The sequence below is a fragment of the Myotis davidii genome, unplaced genomic scaffold, assembly GCF_000327345.1.
Source record: "Myotis davidii unplaced genomic scaffold, ASM32734v1 scaffold60, whole genome shotgun sequence".
Classification (NCBI taxonomy): Eukaryota; Metazoa; Chordata; class Mammalia; order Chiroptera; family Vespertilionidae; genus Myotis; species Myotis davidii.
Genome location: NW_006293007.1, coordinates 1099491 through 1106263, shown reverse-complemented (window position 1 = coordinate 1106263; position 6773 = coordinate 1099491).

The following is a 6773-nucleotide window of genomic DNA, read 5'->3' as shown; positions in this document are numbered from 1 at the left end:
AGTATGCCATTGGTATTTTAATGCGGAGTGCATTGAATTTATAGATTGTTTTGGGTAGTATGGACATTTAAATGATGTTGATTCTACCAATCCATGAACAAGGTATATGCTTCCATTTGTTTATGTCTTCCCCTATCTCTTTTTTCAATGTCCTGTAGTTTTCAAAGTATAGGCCTTGTACCTTCTTGGTTAAGTTTATTCCTAGGTATCTTAATTTTTTTGGTGTGATGGTAAATGGGATAGGTTTTTTGTTTTGTTTGTTTCTCTTTTTGTGAATAAAAAAGCCATAGATTTCAGGGTATTAATTTTGTATCCTTAGCTACATTGCCGAATTTAATTCATTTATTAAATGTAGCAGTTTTTTGATGGAGCCTTCAGGGCTTTCTGTGTACAATATCATGTCATCTCTGAATAATGACAGTTTTGCTTCTTCTTTTCCAATTTGGATGCCTTTTATTTCTTCTTCTTGTCTGATTGCTATGGCTAGCACTTCCGGTACTATATTGAATAGGAGTGGTGAGAGTGGGCATCCCTGTATTGTTGCTGTTCTTAGGAGAAATGGTTTTAGTTTTTGCCCATTGACTATATGTTGGCTATAGGTTTGCCATACAAGGCTTTTATTATATTGAGGTATGATCTCTGTATTAAGCTTTTTAAATGACCTAAGAAAATATATCAGATGCCTTAGCTGGTATGTTAGTTTTGAAATTAATTTAACCTAAAGTTAAATTAATGTTAACCTTGGATTAAATATTTTTCTCTTTACTCCTCTTGAAATTTAAACATTACTGTTCTGGAATGTTTGGTAAAATTTCCCTGTGAAGCCATTTGGCCCCGGGCTTTTGTTTGCTGGAAGCTTTTTCATGACTGCTTCAATTTCTTAAATAGTTATCGGCCAACTGAGATTTTTAGATTCTTCCTGATTGAGTTTTGGAAGGTTGTGTTTTTCTAGGAATATTTCCATTTTTTCTAGATTGACCAGTTTGTTGGAATAGAGTTGCTCATAGTATTTTTTTTTTTTTACAAACCTTTGTATTTCTATGGGTTCTGTTGTTATTTCGCCTCTTTCATTTCTGATTGTGTGTATTTGGGTTCTCTCTCTTTGCTTCTTGGTGAGCCTGGCTAGAGGTTCATCAATCTTATTTATCCTTTCAAAGAACCAGCTCTTGGTTTCATTGATCTTTATATTGTTGTTGTTTTTTTGTCTCTATGTCATTTAGTTCCACTCTGATCTTTATTATTTCCTTCCTTCTGCTCACTCTGGGCTTTTCTTGTTGCTCTCTCTCTAATTCTTTAAGTTGTATTGTTAGATAATTTATTACCATTTTTTTACTGGTTTTTGATGTAGGACTGTAATTCTATGAACTTTCCTCTCAGGACTGCTTTCACTGTGTCCCATAGATTTTGGATTGTTGTTTTTTCATTATCATTTGTTTCTAGGATGTTTTTATTTCTTCTTTGATCTCTCTGGTAATCCAAAAGACATATAAAAGCCTAAGTGACCAAATGATCCAATGACCGGTCGACTGGTTGCTATGATGCCCACTGACCCACTGTGGGCAGACACTCAACACAGGAGCTGCCTTCTGGTGGTCAGTGTGTTCCCACAGCAGGAGTGCCACTCAGGTGACCAACGGGCTCCAGATGCTGGGCTCACGATTGGCAAGCGCAGCTGCAGCGGTGCAAGCCTCTCCTGCCTTCGTGGCAGCACTACTGAGCCACGGCAGGCACAGTGGGGCTGGGCTTGGGCTCCTCCCGGGCAGCCTGCCACTTCGTGCACTTCTACATCCCTCATGGGATGTTGGACTGACTGCCAATTTCAGCCCGATCCTCACTTTACAGCACCCTGTCTGTTTCCTCAGGTAGAATGATCCTCTCACCTGCCTTGTTGTTTAGGGTTTTGCAGGGCAGCCTACCCCTCGATCATGCAAACCCTGGTGAACGCCGCCTGTCTGGTTCCTCTATGCACCCTGAACCCAGAACCCTGGCTGTATAGGGCCAGTGCTCCGTGCATCTCTCTCCAGTAGGTGAACGGTGAACACCCGGTCACGTCGCTTCTGAGTGGCCCAACCGGGCTTCTTACTAACGTCGGTGTGACTCCCACAGCGACACCTTTCCAACCGCCTACTGAAGGGACAAAGAAAGGCAAGCTACAAGAACACCCCAGACCAAATTCTGTCCCTCAAGGAAACACGCATCAATAATCTAAAGGCCAGGGGCAGGGCTGACTCTACTGAAAGGGTTAAACAGGAACTGGCAGGAGAAGCTGGCTGAAATGTTTTTTTTGTAGGAGGCCTAAGTTTGCAGTCTGCGGAGCTATCTGCAGGGCTGAGGAAGCTGTGAAAAGAAACCAGAAAAGCTTGCTGACAAAAGGCTGAAATCCTGGTATCTCTTTTGTTTTCACCCAAGTCTGCGGCCACTGACATCCCTCTTTTACTCCGCGGGCAGATAATAAGCCCCCTTCTCAGGAATCGAAATGCTCTTATACATTTTAATGTGACCTTAGCCAGCGCTTTTCAGAAATCACAGGCCCATCTGACTACACTTGAGGTTGAATGGAGCTAATGGTATTCACCTCATCTTTAGATGCAAAATTGGAAGATAAAAAGACCTTGATGTGGAAAGAGGGGGGTAGATGAGTTGTGGGGGGCAGGAGGGGGGGAGGAGATGAGAGATACTGCTGAAAAATCTCGTGATTGCCCCTGATAATGAAATGTCTCCTCTGTCTAAATCCCCCAGGGGCTCAGAGATGTCCTTATGCCTTTATTTTTAATGATAGAATCTTTTTATTCCTGGACCAGGGAAATTTGAATGTTGCTGCATATGTGGTCAGGAGATGCAATGACCTTTAGCAAATCTTATCTTAAAAAAAATCAGACGGAACAGTTACTGCAGTATTCCAGCCCTGTAAAATGAGAGAGAGAGAGAGAGAGAGAGAGAGAGAGAGAGAGAGAGAGACCACTTTCTTCCTTGGTAATCAGATGTGGACTAATTTGTATTAGATCCTGCGTCTCCTTCAAATGACTGCAACTCTCTCCCTGAATTAGCAGGAGCCGCTGGAGCCATGACACCTTCTGATTTCTTGCTAGGATCACAGGGCAAGTCTTCCGAGGTGGGAGGAGCTTGCTTCTCCCCGTTGCTCTCCTTGCTCTCGGGCTAAGGTGTGCTTCTCCTCCTCCAGGTGCCAGTGCATTCAGGGCCCTGAGTATGAAGAGAGGTGAGGAGAAATGGGGCGGGGAGGGGCACCGGGTGTGGTCAGGGAAGACGCTGGGCAGGAGCCCCTACAACACAAATAAAATGCATGTCCCCCCGAGATAGTTTCGCTTCCAGTTTTGACGTGTCTGCCGTCTGTCAGAGACGCGATGGATGCCTCCCGACACCCCGGCCCGCCGCCTCCAGGACTCAGGGGCCCCACGGGCAATCCATCACCCAGCACACCTGGTCTGCCCAAAGGAGACAGCGGGTAGGGAGGGGCTGGCTGCGCTGGCAGAGGGGGGCCCGGATGGCAGGGAGAGGGGCCCTGGCTGACTGGTGAGCCTCCCAGACAGGACGCAGGCCCCGGGCGCATCCATCTAAGGGCGTACATAATTTATCAGCGCGCCGAGGGTGACAGATTGGGAAGGTCTGGCCTTTTGACTCCACAGCTTCTGTCTGTATTTATAGAATTGGACGCTTGGGCCTCCGGGCCACAGCGTTCTGACTTTCAGATGGGGCGTGCTGACTCAGATACAGGTGGCGAATGGGGTTACGACGATGATTGGAATTGTTTTTAAGTTTGCTCCCACTCATGCAAACATGGGGTTGCTTTGGGGGAACAGTTCTCTTCCGGGGCCTCGGCCCTTTCTGTGTCTCCACGAAGCTCGTACCTGGAAGAGGGGCTCTTGAGTGGGTTTCCAGTCCCCTGTCTGCAAAGAGGCATCGTCCTCGCAGACGGCTGGATGCACCGAGCCCCTTCCAGCCAGAAGGTCTGACTGATGTCAGGATCCGCTCCCCATGGCGCCCACCTCGGCCTCAGCTGGGATGTGCGCAGGGAAGCCTATAGCTCTGACCTTCCCGGCTCCGCCTCCGTTCACTCACAGGGAAACTCCGGCTGAGGGCTGCTTTAGCCTGAAATACTCGGGCAGTGATTGTGTCTGTGGCCTGCGTGGGTCCCCGGGCGAAGAACTGAGAGGAGTCCAGGGGGAATAAAAATCCAGGGTGTGGGTGTCGCCAAAAAGGTAAACCATGGAAGATGGGTAGCTGCCTGAATGAGCGAATGGGAGGGCGGCTGGATTTTGGACGGAGGGAAGGTGGCCGGGCAGGTTTTAAGTGATTCGGGGGGTGATGGACCCGCGGTGGCCTCGGGGTGGCCTGGGGGACAGAAGGTTGAATGTATGGACATGTCCCTTTCCCAGAACAAGCCTTCCCATGGGGAGGGTCAGAGCCTCGGAGTCCAGTGGCTACAGAGGTCCCGTGTGGTGGGCCAGGCCCATCAGGTCTGCCTGACCCCATACCTCGTGAGTGTTCCCCTGTTCCCAGGTGTCCCGCTGCCCCCCTCGGAGGCCCTGTCCTCAGGGCTTGGCCCTGGTGTTAGGCGGGCTGGCTTCCTGCCTGAAGAGCACACCTGTCCAGCTCACAGGGCTCACCGCTGGGCTTGGTGCTGGGAATCTTCTAGATAAATGAGAGGCCCCACCCCTGCCCTCCAGGGCCCGGGAGCTTTCTTTCCATTCCCTGGAAAGCCCCAGGGGAACTGGCACCCTTCCCCACCCCTGTCCCGATCAGTCCTCAGAAGTGCAATCTTGGACACGCTGAGGCCGGGGCGGGGCACTGGGTCAGCGCCTTGGGCCCGGGCCACTCGCCCGAAGAGTTTTTCCTGTTTGCACGCTCCCTCCAGGGCCAGGGGCCTGGAGACACTGGCCTGGGCCAGGGAGGGGTGGTGGGTGGGGTGCAGGGTGGGGCTGTGCTTGGCTGTCGTTGGCGGGGGAGCTGGCTTCTCCCGCCCCAGGAATGTGCTGACGGTTCTGAGGTTTGCATCCCTGCAACCTTCCCGGGCAGTTCATGACTCCCATGTTCTAAGACTCAGAGCGAAGAATGAAAGCCTCTGGGCCCCATGGCTACTCTGTGTCCACATCCTCTGATGGCCCTCGGGGAAGAAGAGGACAGTGGGGACCATAGGGAAGGAGCTTGGGCTTCCCAATCAGCCCACCACGCTGGGCTGTGTGACCTTGGGCCATGGAGTGTCCCTCTCTGAGCCTCAGTTTCCACCTCTAATGAGGGCACCGAGAAGGCCGATGCTGCAGGGCCCCCTGGGGAGCAGCGACCCTCATGCGAATGGCTGGGGTGTAACAAACATGCGTGGCTACTAGCTATTATTTATGTATTTGTTTTTCAATGACAGTTGACAGTCACTATTCTGTATTAGTTCCAGGTACACAGCATCGTTGTTAGACAACCGTGTGCTTTGCAAAGCGATCTCCGCGCTCCCCCTCCCCGATATTTCAGGTCCCCGCCTGGCACCATGTGGTTACTACGATGTTACTGACCACATCCCCTGGGCTGGACTTTCCATCCATGTGATTATTCTGTAACTGGTACTTATCACCCTTTCCTCCACCCGCCCCCCCCTCCTGTGGCCATTATTAATTTCAGAATTCCGTGTTTAGTAATAAGAAAGAAGAAAGGAAGAGGAGGAGGGGAGCAGGAGGAGGAGGAGGAAGAGAAGGAAATGATAACAGTTACCATTTTTTGCATTCTTACTGTGTGCTAGCTCGCCTTTTAAAAACTGTTGTAAAACCCTGGAACAATCCATAAAATCCTGAAGTTCCGACTATTGTCCCCACTTGCCAGCTAAAGAAGCGGGCTTATTGGGGTTCATTTGCTGGAGGTCACGCAGCTGGTGAATGGTGGTGCCGGTTTCCAAGGGCTCCCCCGAGTCTGTACCCCCCACGTGGGGACACTTGCCTGGCCCCCCACCTGGTGCACTGGCCACAGTGGGTGGCGTCAGAGCCCAAACGCACTGGGCCTGGCGTCTTGGAAGCTCCTGTGAAGCGCCTCCCTGCACCCTTGCTGGGGGCCCCAAGGACCTGTGTGTGTGTGTGTGTGTGTGTGTGGGTGCCGGCGCCCAGTGCCAGCAGCCCAGAGGTCTCGTGCGCCCAGACAGATTAGATTGTCAAATGCGTGCGCTCTGGGAAAGCCCTTCAAACGCGGCCCCAGTGAAAGGAGGCTCTCCCTGTGTTTTGCCATAAATATTTGGAGCGGAAATCGCCTTTGAAGATGAAGAGCTGGACTAGAAGCAAAGCCCGCAGTGCCCGTGTCGCCGGGGAAAGAATGGGGCGGTGGGGGATGGGGTGGCACTGGAAGGATTTGGGGGGATGTGGGAAGCTCCGAAGCCTTGGCCTTCAGCGAGCAGAGAGACAGGCGGACCTGACACCCCCATCCCCCATCCCCCCGTGGAAGTGACTGTCCCCGGGAAGTGTGGGCTTGGGGGCGGGCTGGACCCCTGGAGTGTGCTCAGACAAGTCACTCTGCTTCTCTGAACCCCCTCCTCTCATCTGTAACATGGGGACAATGTCCGTCTTCCCGCCCAGAGGTCGGGTTAAGGAAGCTAACACGTGAAGTATTGGATGGCCTCGTCAGTTTTTTAAAAATTTATTTTAAAAAAATATATAAAATTATTTATTTTTAAAATCAACAATAAAGATTAAAATTTATATTTAAAACTTTTATTTTTCAATTACAGTCGACATTCAATCTTATTCTGTATTAGTTTCAAGCATGCAGCATTGTTTACTTAT